The sequence below is a fragment of the Buteo buteo genome, chromosome Z (assembly GCF_964188355.1).
Source record: "Buteo buteo chromosome Z, bButBut1.hap1.1, whole genome shotgun sequence".
In the NCBI taxonomy this organism is placed as follows: Eukaryota; Metazoa; Chordata; class Aves; order Accipitriformes; family Accipitridae; genus Buteo; species Buteo buteo.
The window spans coordinates 82,529,070-82,555,272 of record NC_134204.1 but is presented as its reverse complement, the minus strand read 5'-3'; positions in this window follow the sequence as shown (position 1 = coordinate 82,555,272).

The window sequence follows — 26,203 nt, the reverse complement described above, 5'->3', positions numbered from 1 at the left end:
AACCTCTGCTCTTATATGGAGGGATGATTGTTGGTTTTCTGATATTGTACTGGATTCTTTTTATCTTCTTCTTTTCTTTGAAAAAAAATGTCTTTTAATCAAGCAGGAATTTTTTGGACATTGTTGACAGTCATTAATACAACTGGGTTAAATACAACTGGGTTAAGAACTATGGATTCAAATGTCATTTGAATCTAGGCTTATGTAAAACACCTCAAAAGCTGGAAAAGTAAAATTCTCCAATTCTCTAAATTCTCCAAATTCTACAGTACTCTAACACCCAAAATCCTTTTGCTTTTCTGTTTTTATTCATACTTTGTTAGAAACCCAAATTTGATTAACTGTTTATGGAAGCTAAAACAGAGGTATGAAACTGTAGAGAAGCAGCCTGAAGATGACTCAGGAGATTAAGGAAGTGTTATTTAAAGGGAAACAACTGGGCTATTTTAATAAAGACCTGACAAACTATTTATTTAGGCAAGGATGAATAATATAAAAAAGCTAGTTACTTCTTTAAGTTTAGTTTAGAAAGATGGTAAACTATCAAAATGTAGCTGAAAATCCTATAATAATTTAATAATTTCCAACATTTATACTAAAGGCAAATTATTTTAAATCATTGGAAGTTTACATTTTTTACAGACTTTCTTAGAAACAGATGAGTGATTTCTAGATCAAAGGCATAGCCAAGGTGGGGATTAATCCCACCCAGCTTTAGCTATCTCCAAGTAAGATGTCTTTTGTAAGCAATTTACTTATCCTACATAGAGCTTCAGGTACCTATGTACTCCATTGTCCATGGCAATGCCCTTTTCAGTCTCTGTTGGCATAGAAAGTTCTGAACTATCAGGTAAGACACAATTACTTAGTTTAAGTAGTTAAAAGTAAATTATTTCCAGTCTGGGTTGCTGCAACAGCTAGAAAATAAATAAAAGAAACAGATAAATGGGTCTAGCTAAAAAAGATTGATTTTGAAAAGAAGTTACACTGTCCCAAGTCATAAATCACCTCTATAATCCACAATTCAGTTCTACTGAAATCAGCGGATTTTAAGTTTACAGCTATAAGTGATTTCAGTGTGATATCAATTAAACATAAAGTTCTTACCTAATTTAAATGACAAACTGATGCCTAAGTAATGTTAGGGTCTCATAATGGCATAATGCAATTTGAATGGTAATTGATTAGTAGATTGTATTGGGCAAAAATATTTAGTGATTATTGAAGTGTTCTTTGATTAGATTTGTTACATTACCAAGAAGTGAATAATTTATTTTTTTAATATATATAACAGAAATGGTATCAACTCTTAAATCTATATAGCGCAGAACAAATCTTAACCATTGGAATAAGACAATGAAGACTGTTTATATAAAAACACAGGGTTTAAATATAGTGATGTTAATGCACTCTCTTGTAAAAAGCACAGAAGAAGTTACATTACATTTCTGTTGTATTAGACATTCCTGCCTCAATACAGCTTCAATGATTATTTAAGATTAAAAATAATGCTATAATTTCTAAATTTAAAAACCTTCCATGAGGCACACATGCAAAAGTCTTAACATGCCATTTCATTGAATTTCAGATTCAGAGGTTTGGGATTAATTCCAAGAATCTTATTCTGCAAGCTTTTCTTTTTCCTTGAGGTTTGAACACTGAAATTGCTAATGAAGCATCAACACTAGTCCAGCTTTGACGATAAATGCTACTGAAAAGTGTAATACCAAGGCCTTTTTGGGGACAAAATGCCCCTGAGTCCTTAAGTACCAAGTTCTAATGGCATGTAAACATTCAGATTGTTATGTCTACCTTAATCTGTGCTAAATTAATACAATATCAGTGCTCCCATAGTTGTACATAACAATTAATGTGATTATTAATTCAGTAATAGTGCATTTTTTGTTATGTCTGAGACAGGTGTATTATGCGGGTAGGATTAATTTAGCTTAACATTAAATGTATGAAATAAAGGTATCCACAGCATTGCCTAGATTATTATTGTATCTCCAAGTTTTAATTTTGTGATGTAATATTTTGGGGTTAACTTTGCTAACTTTATATAGAAAACTTTACAGATGAAATTGAATGTTATCTCAGATTAGGAATATACTGAGAAACAAGGTAGATTCAAGTTTACAATAGAAGAACTTCAATTTTCAATTAGTAACTTACACTAATTAGATATGTTACTTAATTTATTTCTGTAGGTTGTGTGCTTTCACCTGTGCTGCTCTTTCTTCATTTTTTAACCTTATCTGCAGCACAGCAGAGAAATCATCCCACTTTAAGGCTTCTACTTAACTTTCCTTTGTTAGAAGATAGAATGTAAATTAACTGTAACTAATGTCTCTACATTTCTATTATTCAAACTGAAATTAGTCTTAAAAGATAAGAATAAATTCCCTATCCAGAGAAACTTGTTATCAGTTCCTAACACTTTTTTATGATTAACCAGATCCTGTCTGCTTTTTGAATTTGGTTCCTATTTTTAACAATACTAATATTTATATACATTATATGTAAAAGTGACTTTTTGGAGAATTATCTTGAGTTATATATATATATACAGTACAAATTCACAAATTTTCCAGCGCCTGGTAAGTCTTTTAATTACAAAACTATTTCACTTGGTTACAAAACTGGGGTGTACTATTTTTCCTATAGAATAATAGATCTGAAGTGTCCTGTTTCCCACCATTTATTTAGATTTTCTGTTTTTTAATGCTACTGGTCAGATACTACCCAGCCCTTTCTGGGTATTGAAACTGTAGCCATCCACAGGACCTGGAAACCATTGAAAGGTTAAGTACTAACCTGGTCATATACAAAAAAAAGCTTATAAAGCAGCCTTTATTTGTTCAGCATTTATTTCTGAAGTACATCAGTTCTGGGTTTATGACCTCCACTGGTGGTTACTGCTGTCTGGCATCCATTGCTGGGATCTCCCAACCATCCCATTGACCTTGCTGCTGCCCCAGCTCCTTAACTCATTCCTGGCCCTGTCTTGTGGACCGATGACACTTTCCTTGGCTTATGAACAGGCTCTCATTTTGTTTTCTGTGCTGTTTGCTCTTCCAGTGTCTCCAGTTTAGCATGGTTCTTGGGTAGAGTATGTGCCCAGAGCATTAACCTCTCCAGCTACACATGTGCTTGCAAATTAAATGACTCCTTGTCTGTGGCCTCAATGTCAACAAGCCCCTACCAATACTATTCTTCCCTCTTAGTCACAAAAACAGGATAGTCAGATGTAAACTGCCTACTGCATTATGAGAGGCTCCTCACCTATGCAAACTCTCAATATGTGCCTTGAAGTGATGCCAAGGACTGTTTAGTTTAACAGTAAAGAGAATTGAGTTAGAGTGCCTCTTGTAACTAAGGTCACCGGGTTGCAGCTAGTATGGATGTAACCTCTGGTCTGTAACTTCATCTTATCTCCGTTTTTATATCTGGTATCAGTCTCCAAATGTTTTACTCTGGTCTTCATTTCCTGGTTCAAGTGCCTGAGCCCCCTTGTGACTTTCCCAGTGGCAGCCATAGTTACAGACCTGCCTCTATAGCTAAGTGCAACAGTGATATATTTTGATTTTTGTTTATTTGGGCCTGCTGGAGCTGTTCTTATTTCTTTATTAATCTACCAAGAGGGCAGTTGTAACATGTAGAACACTGTAATGTAGTCTCATTTTCATAATAGAAATTTTATTTTTCACACAATCCCTCCAGCTCTGACAGCATACAGTTTACATACACTCAAAAAACACTGCTGTTTTTTAAGTCAATATCAAAACTTTTACAGACTGTTTTCACAAGGTCATATTTTTACTCTCTATGTACTTTTTAAAGCAAAAATTATTCATAAGACTTTTGTATATATTCAGATTTTTTGTCCACCCTGAATCTACTGAGGTACTACTATGAAGTAGTAGTATGTGATTACATGTACAACGTATATAGTTACTAGACCTATGTACTAGTTTGTAAATGACTATGTTTGTAAATTACCAACACTAAAAGATATGGCTGTTAAAAATGGTAAAAGAATCTGGGAATTATCTGTGAAAATGAATGGGGGGGGAATCAGATCACTATGTCATAAAACTATGATTTGGAAAAAAAATGCAAACATCTGTCACATTTCCAGTGGAACTATGATGTAAACAACAGAGAAGCTGGAAGACCAGCAGGGTCATATGACTTAAACCAGGCTATTAATTTCATTTTTTATACATGCACTTCACTAACTGAAGCCATTTAATCTAGCAATGTGTGTACATATTTTAAAAGTTCAAGAGGTTGCACACAAGAATAAACAAAAACCCTAGAATTTTTTCAGAACAATAGAACAGACTATTTCAGTTGGAAGGCACCTACAACAATCACTTAGCCCAACTGCATGACCAGTTCAGGGCTGACCAAGTTAAAGCATTCTGTCAAGGTGTGAGAGACTGAAAGAGTTAATGTCTCAAACATTGTGGTGGGGCAAGTTCTGCTTAAAGACAAACCCTGCACAGCAAGGAACCAAGGTGAAAAGCCCATCAGCTCAGACATCAGCAACAGGAGGCGGAGGGCGTGCTGGAGGGTGCACAGCTCCCCATTCTGATAAGCTGTTCTGATACAAAGATCAAACAATGGCTGTGTCTGCAGGGAAGGAGAAGTTACTCCACAACAGAGTAACTCCAGTTACTCCACACTCTTCCAGTGTTTGACCAACCTCTAGGTAAATAAATGCTTTCTATGTCCAGCCTAAACCTCCCCTGGCACAGACTTAAACCATTCCCATGTGTCCTGTCACTGGATACCAGGGAGAAGAAAACAGCATGGGCTTCCCCACTTCCCCTCCTCAGGAAGCTGGAGAGGGCAATGAGGTCACACCTCAGCCTTCTTATCTCCAGACTAAACAAGTCCAAAGTCCTTAGCCACTCTTCAGAGGACATTCTTTCCATCTCTTTCACCAGCTTTGTTGCCATCCTCTGGATGCATTCAAGGACTTTGACATCCTTCTTAAATTTTGGTGCCCAAAAGTGCACACAGTACTCAAGGTGAGGCCACGCCAACGCTGAATACAGCGGGATAATCCCCTCTTTTGACTGGCAGGTTCTGCCGTGTCTGATGCCCCCCAGGATGGGGTTTGCCCTCTGGGCTGCCAGGGCACACTGCTGGCTCCCGTTGAGCCTGCTGCCGACCAGCACCCCCAGATCCCTTTCTGCAGGGCTGCTTTCCAGCCACTCCTCTCCCAGTTTATACTGTGCCCTTCGTTAATCCATCCTAGGCGCAGAATCTGGCATTCGGATTTGTTAAATTTCATCCCATTAATCACAGCCCAATGCTCCAGCCTATTGGATCCTTCTGCAAGGCATCTTGTCCCTCAAGAGAGTCAACACCACCTCCCAGTTTGGTGTCATCAGCAAACTTGCTAATGGTGCATTCAACTCCTGCATCCGGATCATTGATAATTGTTCAATAATCGTTCCATAAATATGTTGAACGGCACTGGCCCTAGGACTGAGCTGTGAGGAACACTGCTGGTGACCGGTCACCAGCCAGACATAGCCCCATTCACCACAAGCCTTTGAGCTCTGCCCTTCAGCCAGTTCTTCACCCAGCACACCATGAACCCGCTCATACCACAGCTGGACAACTTGTGCAGAAGAATGCTGTGAGGGACAGTATCAAAAGCCTTACTAAAACTGTAAGAAAAAAAATATATTTTAATGAAGAAATTCATGTAAGTTAAACACAATTGAAAAAGAATTTTAAAAATTTTACAAATTTTATTTTGACTCCTAGGTATTATAACTACTGTTTTTATTTATTTTTCTAATGGTAGTTATTCACCTACATGGAAATAATTCCTTCCTGTTTTGGAATCCAAAGTTCACTGATGCTTACATAAAAAAAAAAAAAAAAAAAACAAAAAAAAAAACCAACACCACACAGAAATTTTAGTCAATATTGGTTTTCAGTCTTGCTTCACTGTTACTTCATGTGAATGGTAGTCCACAGGTAGCTAGTACTGTTAAGCAGATGGAGTACACAAAAGATAGTAAGACTAAATGGGCAAGGACTGACAGCTCTTGCAACTCACTGAGCCATTTAAGATAAGCAATGAGTCAGAGCTGGAGTCCTACTGAGAAAGATCAATAGTGAATGCATTATCATAGTTATTTCCAATGACAGGAATAATAATGCAGTATTTATTTCTGGCACAAGGTTGTTTCAAGTATCATTTTTTCCCCTCTCATGATTTGGGATGTACTCCATTCTAGTGCAAAATAGAGATATCTCACTGTGTTTAATACTATGATTCCACTCAATCTAGCTACTAAATACATTTTTTTCACATTATGTTGGTTAATTAAACTTTCTGTGAAGATTGTAGTAATTGAGTGTAAGGCTCCCATTAACAGCAGTAAGACTGCAAGGCAGTAATGTAGCCTTCTACAGTTTTAGCACTCTTCTCTGTAAAATAAAGGGGAATAAACAAACAACTAGCCTGTGGCTTTATGTCAGCTGAAACACAGAAAAAACAGGTAAGATGGAAGAAATCAAAAATATTTCTCCTAACCTAGGAAAGAGACTACATGGAGAGTACAAGGAGAGTAAAGCTAGGGGTAACTCAGATGTTCCCGAAAGGATGAATTTTTGCTCATTTTAGCCTCTATGGTCTTTAATTTATTGACGTTCACCAAACTCTTTAGATCCTAAACCTCTTTGACACTTTGCCACTTTTTTTTCTTTTCCCCACTAAGCCATTAATGAATATCTCATGCCAAAATATAGATTGGCAGCTATTTCTTTGTTTTCTGTGTGGTTAAACTGCTTCATGAAAATTGTCCAAGAGCCTGTAAGGAACGAAGTCAAAATCATAACTAGAATTAAAACTGAAGGCTTTCTAGTTTCTGATTCTGTGATCCTGTACATATTTATGATCACCTAAAAGCTTGCAAAAAGTACTAAACACCTCCTAATTTTTAAAACCCTCATGGATTCTTTATATACATTTTTCAGTAAATTTTGAAACACAACTTTGCTTTGACATGTTTATTGTCAATTGTCTTAATGTGGTTATCATTAAGTGTCAACGCCTTGTCACATCGGTGAAACTTCTTTTATAACTTATCTGTTGATTCCTTAGGAAGTGTTTTGACTTCCCATAAACTGGGAGTTACTTTCAAAGATTTTATATATATATATATATATATATTTATAAAACAGCATCTAGAATATTACTTAGGAAGAAGCTCTATTTATACCACTACTTCTTCATCCATCTGGTTTAATGTTGTGATCAGAGAGGAATTTCAAAGACTACCAAGTAGAATAAAGAACATTTTTTTAACTGCTTCTCAGTTTCTTTTCTCAACCCACTTGCCTCCAACATTTTCTGCTTTTCTTCTGATTCTTTTAGGTGGAATTTTCTTATTTTAACAAACCTAAACAATAAACCAACTATGACACTGCTCTTCCTTACATTTAAATTTAGGCAGTCTTAGCACTGCTTTTACCAAAGCCACCAGAAAGTGTTGGCCATCACACATCAGATTAGAAGCTTTGCCTGTGCCATTGTTACTTACAAATTGGGTGGGTGAGGGAAGGAACTGAAAAGGCTATTACTCATTCCCAATTTATTCTATTAATTCTGGGCTATGTTCAGCCAGATGGGCAGAGATCAATTTTCAGGATGGTGGAGAAGAGCAGTATATTATTAGTTAAGACTTCCTCTTGGAATTCATAAGGACTTAGATCTTTCTTAGATCCAGCAGGTAATTAGGGAAAGCAAATTATGAGCACATGTTTCCACAGAAAGTATACAGTGGATTTCCAGGTACTAGTAAGTCAGTTCTGTTCTCCAGTCATCATGTGGTGCAAGAAGAAAACTTATTCCAAAAGTTTTCTTGAAAATGTGCTAAGTGCTTTACAAGCATGCTGAGAAAAATATTCTAAATTTAGTATTTTCTAATGAAATAGCTTTTATAATTTTATAATTTTTTCAAGGAAAATACATGCCTTCTGAAGGCATAGTAGTTATAATCAGAAAATCTTCCTTTAATTTTAGTGAGCTGAAGTGGAGATATCACCAAAGAATCTTATATTTTTCAAAGAGTCACATTCTAATTTTACATAATTCAAATTTAGATATTCTAAGTATAGCATACATCTACTGAAGCATAGATGATAGGTAGGCTTTCCATGCCCGTGAATGATTTTCATAAAGAGATATATTTTAGTCATAATAAGATTTTATTCTTTATATATTTATAAAGATATAAATTCCCTGAGAAGACTCTGAATCAGAGGGTAAGAGTTGTGAATTGTCAATATAGAGGAAGGAAATGAGGCAGTAGGTGGCTAGCAGTTTAATAAGTCCAGTAGCCCCTGCTTCACACATAATGGACATGAACTTCTGTTTTGTTGCAAAAACGTAAGTGCTGAAAAAGTCATGACTACCAGCAGCTACTGCTTTGTGCCAGAGATGACATCACCCACAGGAGGTAAAACTACAGAGTGATTCCCCTCAGTATCCATCTTCTGGGTGCTGACTTTCCAACTCAAGCTCCCTGGCCAGAGACTTCAGGTGTTTGCCTCATCTTGAGTGTCCCAGAATGTTACTGAACTCTTGTGATGGTCTGACAAATTATAGTCTATGTCTCAAACATTCGTTAAAGAACTTTGGTGGAGAAAATGGCCTCTGTAAAAACACTGGAGTTTTGTGAACAGGACAATGTGGCCGGAGGAGAGGGCCCCCCGGAAGGTGGGACCGCACTTCTCCAAAGCCACAATTCCTTATCTTAAGTGACCAGGAGAAGGAGCACAGCATATATGCCTGGAGGAGGAGGCCCCATGGAGGATGGGACTATGCTTCTATCTTAAGTGGTCATGCCAGCAGAAAAAGAGAGGTAACTCCACAATGAACCGCCCCCCCCCCCCCCCCGCTGCAAAACTCACCGACCGATTCCAGAGAACCCCGGGAATGGGAACTGCGCGTGTCGAGACCATCAAGTAACAAACTACAAAAGAAGGGAGAATGAGTTCTCAGGTCACACCCTCCAGAACTGGATCTCTACGCTGGCTGGACCAACGCTGGACCCAGGACTGGTGAAACCCTTCTCTTCTCTCTTTCTTTCCTTCTTTCTCTCTTTCTCTCTCTCCCTTTTTTCATTCTCTGTTTTCCACAGCCCCTACACCTCATCCTTTTGAACATAAACCATTGACCAAGTCCGAGACTAGGAGTGGATCTAGCCACCCCTGGGCTCCTCTTTGAGAAGGAGTCCAGAAAGCAAGAGGGTCTGCTCTGAACCTCGTGACTCAACGGGAGGGCTCTCCTCCTGATACAGTCTCATGTTCCTTTTTCCATTTCTTTTTCTACACCTCCCTTCTCTTTTCAAACAGTGGCTTAATGACATGTTGCAAGGTTCATATTGGTAAGTTCATATGTACTTGGGCAAGGTTAGCTAGGCTGAACAAATGTTGATTGCTGTTTGAACTCCCCTGGTGTTGTTTCACCTTAATTCTGACAAAGGAAATCCACGAACCTGAGTCGCTCCGACTTTGGGACGCGACAACTCTTCCAGAGAGCAATTACTTTCAGAAAATGTTAATATTATCATTTTTCTTAATTTACACCTTATAAACAGTCAAATGCTAACATCTATAGGAACACACAGAAGGCTACATAAACCTTCAGACATTACTTTTGAAAAGGGGGAATACTTTGCGTGTTTGCCAAACACTCGGTGTTATTCAAGAATCATAGAATCATTTCAGCTGGAAAAGACCTTTAAGATTATTGAGTCCAACTATAAACCATGTCCACTAAACCATCCTGAAGTGCCTTGTCTACGCACTTTTTGAATACCTCCAGGGATGGTGACTGCACCACTTCCCTGGGCAGCCTGTTCCAATGCCTGACAACCCTCTCAGTAAAGAATTTTTTCCTAATATTCAATCTAAACCTCCCCTGCTGCAACTTGAGGCCATTTACTCTCATCCTATCACTAGTTACTTGACAGAAGAGACCAGCACCAACCTCACTACACCCTCGTTTCATGTAGTTGTAGAGAGCAATCAGGTCTCCCCTCAGCCTCCTCTTCTCCAGACTAAATAACCCCAATTTCCTCAGCCGCTCCTCATAAGACTGGTGCTCTAGACCCTCCACCAGCTTCGTTGTCCTTCTCTGGACACGCTCCAGCACCTCCATGTCTTTCTTGTAGTGAAGGGCCCAAAACTGAACACGGGACTCGAGGGGCGGCCTCACCAGTGCCCAGTACAGGGGGACGATCACCTCCCTGCTCCTGCTGGCCACACCATTTCTGATACAGGCCAGGATGCTGTTGGCCTTCTTGGCCACCTGGGCACACTGCCGGCTCATATTCAGCTGGCTGTCAGTCAGCAAGCCCAGGTCGTTCTCTACTGGGCAGCTTTCCAGCCACTCTTCCCCAAGCCTGTAGCGCTGCGTGGGGTTGTTGTGACCCAAGTGCAGGACCCGGCACTTGGCCTTGTTGAACCTCATACAATTGGCCTCAGCCCATCGATCCAGCCTGTCCAGATCCCTCTGTGAAGCCTTCCTACCCTCGAGCAGATCAACCCTCCCGCCCAACTTGGTGTCATCTGCAAACTTACTGAGGGTGCACTCGATCCTCTCATCCAAATCATTGATAAAGATACTAAATAGAACGGAGCCCAACACCGAGCCCTGGGGAACACCACTTGTGACCTGCTGCCAACTGGATTTCACCCCATTCACCACAACCCTCTGGGCTCGTCCAGCCAGCCAGTTTTTTACCCATGGCTTGTCTAAGCCATGAGCCGCCAGTTTCTCAAGGAGTATGTCATGAGAGACAGTGTCAAAGTCTTTACTGAATTCTAGGTAGACAACATCCACAGCCTTCCCCTCATCCACTAGGTGGGTCACCTGGTCATAGAAACAGATCTGGTTGGTCAAGCAGGACCTGCTTTGCATGCACCCAACTGACTGGGCCTGATCCCCTGGTTGTCCTGCACACGCCATGTGAGTGCACTCAAGATGAACCTTTCCATAATCTTCCCCGGTACTGAGGTCAGGCTGACAGGCCTGTAATTCCTTAGATCCTCCTTCCGACCCTTCTTGTAAATGGGTGTCACATTGACAAGCCTCCTCTGTTGACCAGGATTGCTGATAGATGATGGAGAGTGGCTTGGCAAGCTCCTCCACCAGCTCCCTCAGTACTCTTGGATGGATCCCATTGAGTCCCATAGATTTGTGAGTGTCCAGATGGCATAGTAGGTCACTAACTATTTCCTCCTGGATTAAGGGGACTATGTTCTGCTCTTCATCCTTACCTTCCAGCTCAGGGGGCGGAGTACCCTGAGGATAACTGGTCTCCCTATTAAAGACTGAGGCAAAGAAGGCATTAAGTACCTCAGTCTTTTCCTCATTTCTGGTGGCAATGTTCCCCTCTGTATCCAGAAAAAGATAGGAGATATGCTTCTTCTCGAGGCAAATCCAGATGCCTGTTCTGCACTGAATTAAGCCATGAACTTTGGAGCAAAGCAATAAGCTTGTAAATACCTTAAATAAAGCTCAGCATCTGCTCAGATGTTCCCTCTGACTACTACACTGTGTCAGGTAACACGACTGTGTAGGTTCAGATGAATCTATTAACAGGCACTCTTGCAGGCAAGAAGTACTTGTTTGTGTGAATTACTAAAACTTTGAATAGCAACCATGATTCCCTTGTATCTATCAGATATGAATTATCTCTTTAACTCTGCCACTGAAAAGCTCCTTTTAATATATTGTTCTTGTTTGTGTTGTTCAGACTGGATCCCATTTTCCAATACAGTCTGCCAGACTGTTTTTCTCAATCAAATGCAAAACAAGTGGTTCAAATTGTGTTTGTAAGATGATGTGTCTACTTAACTCTTTGAATACCAGGTATAAGTACCACATAGCCAAGATCTAGTGTCTGCAGTTAGACATGACCTTCACTTTTTTCTGCCTCAAGGCTAGGTTTACCATCACCTAACCATGAACAAACTCAGGGGCTCCTCCAATATTCCTTGTTACATCACCCAGAAGGATGCCTTTTGTCCTTGCCCTAGCAATGGTCTATTCCCTCATGTATGACTAAAAATACAAAAATCTGCAGATTTTCTAGAATCAAAACCTTAAACATTTTGAAAACCACACAGTTAAATGAGTGATCCTGGATTATGTTCAATAATTACAGTGAACTGACCCACCACTATCATCAAGTCTGAGAAACACACATAGTATCTAAGAAGGTTGACCAAAGCTAACACAACACCCAGGTATATCTTTGGTCTCAAATCTAGAGGCAAATAAGTTTCTGAGGCACCATAGGCATTTTTAATATCTGGACTTTGAAAAAAATGTGATTGTCAATCCCTTTTATATACTTTTCAACAATTCATTTCCAGTTGTTCAAAGCAATTGTTAATTAATTTGGTGACTTGTGAATATTCCCATTGGATGAATGTTAAAAAAACCCAACCAAACAAACCCTGGAACCCAATTATGGCAAGTGATGAAGACGACATATAAAGATTGCAGTCCTCATGTGCTTGTTATGCCAGATAGCACACAATTTTCTAATCTGCAGCCAATATTCTGGCACTCTGCAGCTATTTACTAACTACATATCTGATATATACATATGTATTTAAACAAATAACTGCAGGAAATAGAACAGAAGTAGAAAAAGGTGTTTGATGTGCAGAATTATGTTTATTATGAGTAGTATAATATATTATATATATTATGTGTATTTTTTTATTCTTTGATATTACAGTCTTTTGGATTATGTCAGTATTTTTAGGTTCCCTACCAGTTTTAGTCTGTTCCATTCATTTGTCCAAGAGCCCAATTATTTCTACCATAGTATGATAGATGGCTGTATTTCAGAATTTTCTCAATGAAGAAAAGGAAATCACAATAAACTCCTACATAAATACTACAGAAAAAAATAATTGAAAACTTATATTTTATTACCTATATTGTAGCATACTGACGACCAGACCACAATCGAGTTGTGCCAGGTACACTGAGGTGACCTTCCTGGCCAATAGGGATTAAATGACCACAGGTCAGATTCGACAGTGGTATAAACGGGGTCCCACCGGAGGACACGTTGGAGTCAGTCCTCCTCAGAGCAGTGGGGCTGCAGTCGGGGACTCCCCCTCGGGTCGGGCACCACCCGAGGTAACTCCTCGAGGGAGAGAGCCCTCAGCTTTTAGGGGAGTGAGACGTGCATTTTGAGCCATCGCTTTAAAACTTGGGGATTCTTAAGTCAGCCGTGTAGTATTAATTCTCTTTACATCATTGAGCTTGTGGTTTTATAAAATGTTACTGGACTTCTAACTAACTTTTGCTGAAGAATAAATCTGAGTCTTAACACCTATTGGATTTGGTTAGTCGTGGATCCGTAACAGATGGGGGAGACAATAGGAAGGAAAAAGGTAAAACTTGTGGGTTGAGATAAGAACAGTTTAATAGAACAGAATAGAAGAAACTAATAATGATAATAATAATAGTAATAATAATAATAATAATAATAATAATAATAATAATAATAGGATTGGAATATACAAAACAAGTGATGCACAATGCAATTACTCACCACTTGCCAACCAATGCCCAATTAGTTCCCAAGCAGCAATCTTCCCCGCCCAGGTCAACTCCATCCAGTTTATATACTGGACATGACATCACATGGTATGGAACACCCCTTTGGCCAGTTTGGGTCAGCTGTCCTGGCTGTGTCCCTTTCCTACTTCTTGTGCCCCTCCAGCCTTCTTGCTGGCTGGGCATCAGAAGCTGAAAAACCCTTGACTTAGTCTAAACACTACTTGGCAACAACTGCAAACATCAGTGTGTTATCAAAGTTGTTCTCATACTGAACCCAAAACTTAACACCATACCAGCTACTAGGAAGAAAATTAACTCTATCTCAGCTGAAACCTGGACAGAACTAAAATTCTATTGTAAGACAATAACAATATCTTTTTTTATTATTTCTTTTTGCTCCTAGAGCCTTTGAAATAAATCAATATCTGTGGCATGTTGTACTGCTGCAGCTTTATTGGTTACGAAAAAGCAAAGAATCAGCAGCAAAGAATCACAAAGGAAAGGGAAGATACTTCTTTTATTTAGAAAACACATCTCATACATAATAAACTTTGACTGATCAGCTGAAACGCTAAAATCAATTAATTTCCAGGTATTTTTCAGGTAAAAAAAAAAGAAAAGATGGCATTCTTTGCCCTCACACACACACTACCTGAGACCATTTAAAGCAGACCTACACTTAATTTGTATTTAATTCCCGGGAGAGGCTTCTCAAAAATTATAGCTTACTTCTGAAGCAATTCTGCAAAGTGACCAAGTGCCCCCAGTTTTAATGGACTGTATCAGCCTCACAGCGACTGTTACTGGAACATTAACTTGTCCCTTTTAAAGCCAGAAACTGAAAAGGCACAGTATTTGCTGACTTTCCAAAAAAGGATAATCTAAAGAATGTTTTCCCATAACCCAAAACCCAGCATTCAATTCACAGAAGAAAATTGTAGAGACAGCTTCACCCTTTTCTGGTTGCTAAAACTGAAGGTGAACACCTTTTCCTTCACTGTCTTTGTTTGCTGAAGATGTTGAATGAGTATTTATAGCCATTAATAGTCATTCACCAACAGGTCAGAAGAATGAAACTCAATGGCTTGGGGTTCTTCTTTTTCAGCTACCATGAAAAATCTTAAGGATCTCATTCAGTTTAGCTTGTGAAGTACCAAGTTCTTTTTGACAGATATCAAATACTCTCAAACTCCATAAAGCAAACAGAAATGTTTGAATAAAGATTCATATAGCAAAAGGAACCAAAAGACCATTTAAAGAGTAACTGGTAACTTAATAATCACAAAGAAATTTAAATTTGACATAAAAACCTTTAAAAGAAATAGCATGAGCTCCCCACAAGAGTATTCTGAAAACAGAACAAAGAAAAATATTTTACAGAAAAATGTAAAACATTCCTTTTATAACCTCTCACTCTTTTTTTTTTTTTATTTTAATTGACTAGTTATTTAACTTCAATGAATTTCCCACACACTATATCAAATGTCTCATGCGGTAGTTACTACACTGTAAAAGAAAACAACATGACAGCATTTAACTCACACTCACAATGAGATGTTTGGCAGGGAACTTTCTGCCACAGCTGAAAAAAGTAGATCAGGGAAACAAAATTTTAAAAGGAAAATATTGCAGAGACAGTATTGGTAGGAAGAACTATACTGGCAGCTAAAAATTACAGAAAGTATTATTTTTGCTATAGATATTAAGCAAAATCAACGTCAGTAAATGAAGTTAATTTCTCTCATTTCCTACAAGATAAACTTATGAATTATGATGGAGTCATTATGTAGACTACAATTTCCACATGAATAATCCAAAAGGTTTTTAGCCAACATATCACTCCTCAATAATGCTGTAGAATTTGTTATATTTGTGTAGAGTGTCTCACTATCCAGTTAAAAAAATCAAGATAATCTGAGCAAGCAGTAATCTCAAGCATTTCATAACCATGCATACTTATGAGGTTTTACAACAATTTAGCTTTATGTACACCAAAAAGAGAAAAATTGATGTTCTATGCTGATAATATGCTGAAGTTATAAAAGGACTTCATATTAAATGACCACAAGAAATTAAAGTCAATCAGAACCTGGTAACATTGAGCTGTGTCATGTGTGGATGTTTGTTTCAGCATCAGTTAACATGAGGATGCTAGATAAAGGGGATAGAAAAGAAATAAAAAGACTTTTTTCAGAACGAGGTTGCTACTACAATGTGCAGGCAAAACACATTGCTATACTGCTCCAGATTGAGCTAATGTTTAGTGAAAATATATGATGAAGAGATACTCAGAGTAAATGGTAGTCAGGAGTAAACTGAGAGACTGAAAAAAAAAAAGAGAAGGGAAAAGCAGGAAATTCTGCCCATGCACAAATCTATTGTGAAGGAAAGGATATTTCTGATACAGTTAGTTATCAGAAAAAAAAATAAGAGTATGGAGAAAGCTGGAGATCATGGAGAGACCTATGATAAGAATGAGTAATCCTGACAAATATTCAGAAGGAATGGCTTTTCACACACTGCATATAGAAGATATTTTAAAAATTTTTAAAGGAAAAAAAAACAAATTAGTTGCTCAGAAATGCAAAGGACAGTCTTACATGGATGAAAACATTCTGGAGAAGGGGTTGAACGGGTCCCATATTCAGGTCAGTAAATCAGATACAAGGTGATAGAGCAGTTTGTAAGAGACTGTTGTATGGCCTAAGGTTTGATGTCAAGACTCTACCGATAAAGATCTGCCAGCATCCATCATCCAACTATCCTACATGCAGCACTCTGAGGAACTGTGACAAAGGCTGCACTATAATTTCAGCTCATCTGTAGTATTTGAGTGGAGAATTCATATGGGGAATACCTTTCTCCTTTCCTAATTAAACTGTCACTTACTTTTTCCATTTTGCTTTTGTCATCAGCATTCATTTTTAGCTTGTTAATTGCCAGCCCAACACCTTCAGTTGCTCTTTAATAAACTGATTCGTAAGTATCGTAACTGGAAACAATTGCTCAAATCAACCCTGAACACAATGATCTATGCCTGCATCATACAACATGAGGGAAAACTTCTTAAACAACTGCTATTAAGCCAGGCAATTTGCTTAAAAAATCATTTTTTTTTTATATCAGAGGCTAATTGCCTCTGATTGCAATATGTGGTGTGTTACCGTTTTAATAACTGTGAGATTTTAATATCATTTTAATTTTCATGATGATTCTCCAGTTAGATAAAAATCTTCATACTAATCATATTAAAAGTATTCAGACAAGCTCTACTTTTCATACAGGTAATTTAAAAAAAAATCACTGGCCAAAAGCATGACATCCTATTCTCTCTGAGTACAATATATAAATAAGCCAATAAAAAAATTAATTCATCTCAATATTCAGCATGGCAAAGCCTCTGTTCTGTATCAGGAATTCCAGAGAGTCAAGGTGGGAGAGAGAAACAATTAATCAACACATTTTTAAATGTATGTTTTCATGTTTGTCTCTCGCTTTAAAATTTTTAAATGGATTAAATTCTTTCTTCGCACTGAGAAAAAAAAAATAATTGCAGAGCGAAGCAAGAGTGTGATAAAATTGAAAGTATCAATTTTAAGCAAATACATACTTAACTATTTAAAATAAAACACAAGCTGTCTTTCTGAAACCATATGAAAGATACATATTTGAATTAGGATGTTTCATCCCTCACATTTTGAGCAACTGCTCAAACTGAGTATTGTCTCATGAACCTTTTTCTTTTATTAGTTCTCTTTTATTACATCCATAGAACTTGGACACAAAAATGTAGTTTGAGGACAGCATTAAAAAGACAAGTTTAAAAAGAGCCCTTCTTTAATAAAATAGAAAGTCAGTTATTTCACTACCCCCTTTCGGTTCTTCAGTTTAGCGTACAGAAATGCTGTTTATTTTACCTTCTGTATACAGCTTGCCATTTCTAAGTCTCAAATCTTTCTCACTTGGCTGCAATCTCTACTCCTGTTACTCTCTCTGGTTGCTTTTTGCAGCCAAGTTGTAACTGTTGATGCTCCAAATTGCCTCTCATCTTCTAGTTTAATCATGGGCAGTTTTTAGAAAACAGCACCCAACAAAGTTATAAAACAAATGTCCAGAGGGAGAGTTTGTTTACACATTGAATGGAGTACTGATTTAGTAACCATATCCCACAACAGCAAAGTGTTTTACTTAGCACACCACCATCCTCTGTCCATACCATTTCAGGTCTTTTAGAGCCTACCACTTGAATAGAAGGAAACAATCCTGTCAGACAGTATATGTGCCAAAATCACAAGTGAAAAAATGAGGTGAAGAACAGAGGGATTCCCCTCACAAACTGGGGATATAACTGAACTTCAAGTAATTAATTTATTCTAAAATACTTAGCTTCTACTAAATAGTTTGAAAGTTTAAAAAAAAATTAGTTAAGTAATAAAAATTGAAATTCTAATGGCTTTTAAATTTTAAGTCAAGTTAGAAAATCAAAAGAAACCATTACATTCACACCAGTTTGTTTATAAAATATTCATACATTAAGAAATCCATCTTTCTGAAGAAAATTCCTGCCATCTGATGTTGACAATACAGCTTTTATGAAGAGTCAACTTTATTTATCAGCAAAGAGCAAATGGAGACCAAGCAAACTTGGTATTTGTACAGAAAAAGGATTTGGTTCTTTCATTGGATATTACATTGGATACGTAAAGAATATTTAAATAATGATTCCCTTTTGTAGTTTTCATAGACTTTTTTTTATTACTTCTTATCACACAAAACTCTGTGACTGCCCTCTGGTCTTACTTATTCTGCTAATATAGAAAACTATGATTTTCCATTAGTAAACTTAAAGTCAGGAAAAAGGACTTCTGAGTATTTTTTATGAATATTAATGTGAAATGGTTTGACTCATTTTTAAAGTGAATACATGCTGTGCCTATATATTCTGCAAATTCAGATGTACTCCCTGCTAAAGCAGCCATGGTGCCTGATCAAAATCACTGCATAAAAAATATAATTAGATAACAATTCAATTCTGAAAATGAACTGTGAATATTTTAAGTTTGTTTCTTCTTTCCTATTTCATGAAAGCCACAAAGCTTAACCACACAGTAGTACAAGTTAAGTTGTATACTTTGTCACTGTTGATTAAAACCACAGATTGTTGTGATTAACTACAGTAGTATAAAGCTTTATATGAAAAGCCATGTATACAAATAAGCAGAATCTGGCACCAAAATTATTTTATGGATTGACCACTAGACACGGTCCTGTGTGCTAATCTTCTCTGTTTCTAAGACTTATGAAAACTTTTTAAATAAATTTGTCTAAAATTTGCAATAGCTCTGATATAGTCTATTACTGTCTTGATTACTCAGAGTGGGACACATGTTTTGGTAATATACTTCATATGGATAAATTTACACTTCAATATCACAAAATCAAAATTCTTGTTCCCTGATAGTGAGGACTATTAGCCTCTGAGCTTTCCAAATTCTGGAAATTAATTGCATTAGCTCACAGGTAAAACACATTTTTAAGTCAACCCATTTTCATCTTTTCAGTCACTTTTGGTGTTGGGGTCCAAAAGCATTAAAAACTGAAAAAGAACTATGCCTCATATCACTGTCCCTGAACTGGACACATCTTCTACCATGTGGGTCATTCTCTTTAATCACAGCACTTTCAGAGAAACAGATATTGAAAGCACTTGTATACTAGGAAAAACTTCTTAATTATGAGGGATGTTAGCTTTTGAATGTTTTTGTGCAGAGAATCTCTGGAAACTCTATCCTTTAAGATACTCAAAACTCAACAGGTTGAGTCTCCAAGCAGTCTGCTCTAACTGGACCTGCTTTGAGAAGAGGTTGAGCTACAGGAGATCCAGTATCTTCCAATGAAATTATTTTATCATTCCATGCTTACACTTTGGTTTTATTTATTTGGAAACATTTTTTCTGTCTTTGACATCTTTGATGTACTATCCCACAAGCTCCCTGAAATTTGTATAAACCATTTGAACTCATTATTTTCTAATAACAGATTTACTCAGATATTGATATTGACTTCATTCTCTAATAACAGTTCTTAGTGATATCAATGGCATCATAAAAGAAAAATATGGGCAAACCATTATAAAAGGTAGAGTTTCAGTCAGAGCTCAGATCAAACATTTAGGAAGGCACTACCTCAAGATCTCTTTGTGATGGAAATAGAAACACACATTCAACTTCCATACCTTCTGTGGATGAAACTAATTTGACATGTGACATTTTTTGCTGAAAACTCTTCTAGACTTGGAAATGACAATGAAACTTCTGATATTTCCTGGAAGAGAATAATGGCATTGAAAGCAGAAAAGCACATTAAAAATAGTCTTGAGAAATCTGTATGCAAGAGATATTCATGGAATCTACAGTAAGGACAGAGAAAGACCAGACACAAGGAACTCAAATAATATAATACAGACAAAATACAATGAGTCTGATATCAATTTCAGCTGTTCCAAAGGATATAATGAAAACATATAATTTGAAAGAGATAATGGGATCAACCATAATTTCAATTTCAATTTGATGCTTTCAGAAGAAAACTGAGGATATTTAAAGTATACTTTATACATTATGTTCATTTCTAATATAGTGCCTTTTAAAGAATTTGTACATTATCAAATTCATTGATCAACATTGTTTCTGTGAGCAAAGAAATACAAAACAAGGCAAATTACCCAAATAAGAAACATCAGATAATTGTTATATGTTCTTGTCAATATATATTTTGTCTTTCTCTATCCTTACTATTACTTTTAGAATGTTGAAAAACTATGTCAAAATAATGATAATTCAATAGAAGCATGTTGAAAAAATTTTTTTTTTCATTTTTGTAGGCAGCCTTGAATTTTTTTTTTTTCTGCCTTTCAGTTTTCTGAACTATGCACAAGAGCATTTTATGATGTGGAAATTAAATCTGGAGAGAAAGTTAACAGAAACAACATGTTGTCTCTGCTTTTTTTTTTTTTTTTTAATAAAAATTCCATATCACTAACTATTTCTTGCTTGTTTTTGTCCTATATGGTTGTTCTACCTTAAAAAAACCCAACTTTTTAAAAAAAGATTTAGAATCTTTTGTTGTAGTGCTGAAGCAGAAAAGAACAGAAACTTGTAATCTTCAGTAAAAACATTTTGTGTCTCTGTTATATTGACATAAATCATTCTAGTTCGGTGTGACAGTGACCAAACATTAGCTTTGTTTGAATATGCCAAACTTTTCTGAGTTATCAAGTCACTGAATTGCTTCAGTAAGCCAAGGTTGAGGAGCATCCAGGTAACCCTGTGGTCTGGAGCAGACACATATGTGAAGTTTGCAGCTAGAATATTCAGAAAGTTATGATCAGTAAAAAGCAGTGACTTGACCTATAAATAGGCATTCCATGTGTTTTAAAATAAAAAGTCGGTGATTTTTACAAGAACCAGAATTTCTGTTTATACTAAGGATTCTTTGGCTAGCTTTGGTGAATAACCCATTATTTTGAAGAGCCTTCTAAGACTGTAAACCTGGAAAAATTAATTAGACTAGTTCCTTCCTTCCCAAGTTTGTATGGCTTACTGCAAAGATGAAATGGCTGACCTGTCATTTGATGTTTTTGAAAAAGAAGTTCATTTTTTCTGAGACACTGCATGCAGTAACATGATTTTTTCAATCTTCCAGAGTAGAAGAAGAGACTGAGATATATGTACTGACATATAACTGCAAAAATAACTCATGCTTTATTTTAGTACTCATAGCAAAACACACACACACATATTTTTTTCCTGTCAAGTCTTTTGGTGAGCAAAAAATGGGTACCTTCTTGGTATTTATATTTTAAGGAAAACTCTGTCCACAAGAGAAACCAACACAGGACAACCCACTTCTAGATGTCAGCTGGACAGAAACACTTTTTTACAGCCCTATGCCAGGAGCTAGGGAGATAGGGTACAACTGCCTACATATAGTCACCTAGAGCCATTTGAAGTGATGTAGTTTGCTGAGACAGAATTACCACCTGCCACGGGGAAGCTGATGGTTATGACACAGGATGCCTTGAAGAGCTGATCTTCTTTGGAGGACCAGCTGAAGGTTCAGTAGGACATCCTACAACACTTAAAATGGCACTAGACACCTGTGGTTAGGGAAGTGATTTCTGGCCTTAATCAAGAGACCTCAAAACTTGACTAAAGTCTAAAGAGAGCTCAGTGAGACATACAAGAAATTTAATCAGAAACAAATAAGAACTCTCCTGATTTTTTTGCCAAGTCAGAGAAATGATATTTTTTGCCTGCGAAGGAATTATCACAGAACCTCATATACAGGACACAAGGAAGGCAAAACACAATGTGAAATCCAGAAGAGTTTTCAATACCTATCTGCTGCTTTTGCTTATACAAAATATTCAAAACTATCACAGATTTTGCAGACTTCCTAAGTAGGATTCAAAACTGTTGTCTCAGATAGAGCAGTATCAATTTTCCACTCACAGGAGTGCTTTACTGTATTCATTCCTAACAAGACTAAGATGTTGAATCTCTGAGTGTTAAAGACCTATCACGGAGATGATAAGTCCCATTGCAAGGGACTACAAAAAACAGTTGACCTTACCCTGACAAGTGAGTGGAATGGAAAAGCATTTTTAGAAATAATTTGCCTCTTGCTTTTGTTGGCCCTTATGGTCAGACATTTGACAGCTCATTTTAGTCTACATGCATTATGCTGGTATGCTTATTATTCTATTCTACATATATATGTTTATTTTCATGGTACCTATCTCAAATTTCCCTTTCATAGCACCACTGTAAAAAACTGACAAATAAGATTTAAAAATTTACCTGTGCTAGTCCTTAAAAGATCTAATATCTCATTCACTGGTTTCTTTCCACTTATACTACTCATACATTTGTTCTCATTCAAGATAACCCATAGTGAAATTTTCTTTAAAGTTATACCTGCTTTACAAGACACTTTTAAATCATAGCCTCACTGATATTTCATTGTTTTTTTCTGTTCAAAAATTCATATGACCAAAGATAGTAAAGTAAAAACTTTCTGAAATCTTTCCTGGAAAAGCATACCCTGCAACTGTCTGCTCATAGGGCTTGGCTGCTGAATGTTCTAAGGCAATTAAGCACAAGATACTTACAAGGCCAGAGGTACCTCTGATGAGTTACTTGAGTTAAGCAGCTGTTGGCTAATGAGTTGTGACTCCTTCATAATGTTGCAGGTTTTATTTGATAGAAAAATAATTGAGGATTTATTTAACCTGCACCTCTAATTAGCAGTGTTTCGTTTCTCAGTGTTTTTTTTGTCAAGCAAAGACTTTTGTCTAACCTACTTACCTGAACTAGAATTTCTCAGAAGGGATAGGATTTGGATTAATGAAGGAACAAATACAGTTGACTAAAAGATTTAGGTTTTCTTCAATAAAAAGTCAGTATATGAATTATTATTTAATAATGATTTAGGGTAAACTTTACTTGACAACAAAAAAATAAGAGTAAAAAATCCCTGAAACTTTCAATGAAATTAAAACATTTAATTACCTGTATTTAAACTGTGAGTTCAAAATGAAAATTATCAACTTGCATGTAAGTGTTTCGAATTAAAGCATTTCCTTTCCCCACGGAAAATCCTGATTTCATTAGGTGAAATTTGATGATGAAAAATGTTGGAATTTTCCAAACTACCTTGTCTAAGAATATTACTCCAAGCTGTTTAGATAAAAAGAAATCCGTATCTGTCAGGGTAAATGGACCTGAATTACAATCTTATTTTTTACATGAATGTATCAAAATATATTTTCCAGCACTGCTAAACAAAACTCTAAAAGAAAAAATGAAAAAGTTGACCATTTTCAAAAAATAAGCTACTTAGCCCATGAGTTAATATGTGAAATTAAACTGAAATGTGAAAATTTCTAACCTATTCTATTTTAAGAGTTATTTCAGTTATTTAAAAAGATAACAGTGACAGACAAGAGATTATAGATATGCATGATTGAACTGCATGTATTTCCTGGCGTTCAGATACAGATATATAACTAAAGGGTAAAACATTTTATTTATTGAAGGAAAGTAGGGTTTTTAGGAGGCTTGAGAAGATAGCCATCATTGGCAGGCTGGAAGAGAAATGTTGTCTCAGACACACAGAAGGAGATACAAATGGATGAACAAATGCAGGCAGCAACTGAGACAAAAAAGGTGGAAAACGAGTGACTGGACATTAGATGTATCTATGTGGTACAGCATGCAGGTGAAAAAATGTATTTTTCATCCATCTTTGAAAGTTTCCTCTCTATTCTGCCTTGAAACCAAGTAAAATCAAGATGCTAGCAGTTTCATAAAATCTTCCTTAAAATTAATGGAGGAATAAACAGGTAAACAAATGAAGAAACACATTAGCCATGAGAAAGTTTTCTTATCCATGAGACAGCATTTATGCACAGATTTGTGCTGGCCTTAGCTCCAGTAAGAGTCGAAGTTCATGTAAACTTGGAGGCCATGGTTTAAAAAAATTCACACATGAAAGGTCTGGAAAGTCTTATTAACTTAAAGACAGCACCTCTGTTTCGGCAGTTCTCTAGATGGTAAGAAACCTTTCCTGTCTTCCATTGTCCCCTGAATGTCCAATATTGACCATTCTAAGAGAAGATATGGGATAAGAAGGATCTTAGAATCATAGAATCATTTAGGTTGGAAAAGACCTTTATGGTCATCGAGTCCCACCATCAACCATGTCCACTAAACCATGTCCTGAAGTGCCTTGTCTACGCGGTTTTTTAATACCTCCAGGGATGGTGACACCACCACCACTTCCCTGGGCAGCCTGTTCGAATGCCTGACAACCCCTTCAGTAAAGAAATTTTTCCTAATATCCAATCTAATCCTAATATCCTAAACCTCCCCTGGTGCAACTTGAGGTCATTTCCTCCATCTTAATGGCTTATGGTTTAAGAAACTGTGTATGTGTCCTGGTTTTGGCTGGGACAGAGTTAATTGTCTTCCTAGTAGCTGGTACAGTGTTACATCTTGGATTTAGGATAAGAATGTTGATAGAAAACCGATGTTTTCAGGTGTTCCTAAGTAGTGTTTAGACTAAGGGTTTTTCAGCGTCTCATGCCCAGCCAGTGAGAAGGCTGGAGGGGCACAAGAAGTTGGCAGGTGACACAGCCAGGACAGCTGACCCCAACTGGCCAAAGAGGTATTCCATACCGTGTGATGTCATGCCCAGTATATAAACTGGGGGGACATTGGCCAGGAGGGGCAGATCGCTGCTTGGGGACTGGCTGAGCGTTGGTCAATGGGTGGTGAGCAATTACATTGTGCATCGCGTCTTTCTTGGGTTATATTTCACCCTCTTTTTCTTATGTTCCTTTTCATTACTACTACTACTACTACTATTGGTTTTATTTCAAATATTAAACTGTTCTTATCTCAACCCATGAGTTTTACTTGTTTTCAATTCTCTTCATCCCACTGCAGGGCGGGGGGAGGAGTGAGTGAGCAGCTGCCTGGTGCTTAGCTGATGGCTAGGCTTATACCATGACAGCATCTTAAAATATAGAAGTACTTGAATCCTCCAGGCAAAAAGATGTTTCTAAAGAGTGCACATTCTAAAAGCTTTTAAACTGCTTTCCGTAGTTCCAAGCTCCCTGGATTACTCTTTAGGTATCTTGTTCTTACTTAGCTTCAGTTGTAAAACTACATTTGTCTTCCTTATACATTTCTAAATTTTCATTACCCTGTGAAGAATAATTAAATCACAAAGTAAGCAAAGCCAATTCAGTGTTGAATGAAAAGCCAGTGTTACAAAACAGTATTAAAAATTGAAACTGAACAGTTTAGCTTTACCAGCTAATTTACTTAGGTATTACCCTAAGGCATCAACACCATTTATCACTATTGCTGTAGTCTGGCATGTCTGCACCATCAATAGGAACAGAAGTGTTTATGGAAAACAAATTAGGAACTTAAGGGAAATACAAGGTAAATATTGAAATGAATCAGTAAATACACAGAATATCTGCAATCGGGCATCAAGTCCTTGTTTAGAATTAAACCAGTGCAGATATGACATTCTAAGTAAGAAGCCACGCTCATTGATGAAATTAGATAAAATGTGGTGATACCAGGAATTTTTAAAGTAAAACAAAGTACAGTCACATTTCTAAAGGGCTTTGAAAAGGTAAGTCCAATGTATGCATGCAACTACTATTATAAGAAGAATAATGAAGAGTTAGTAAAGGCAATAAAAGAGGGTGGAGACATTTCCATTAGAAGGCAGAGATTTCACAAGAGGTTTGGTTTTTTGTAAGAGCATCTTATAAATATTTGAAGTAAGTTTTTCTTGTTTTCTTCCAGGAACAAGCACTTTTCTATATGAGAGAAGTTTGTAGCCTCCTATTAGTTTTTCATCAGCTTAACAGATGGTTGAAGTTAGGATATAGATTTCATATGCTCTAAGTAGTCACCATAAGAAAGCATATGAACCTGTTGTTAATGACTCTGAAATTACTGCAGCTGGTTGTAAACTATATTTTATATGAAG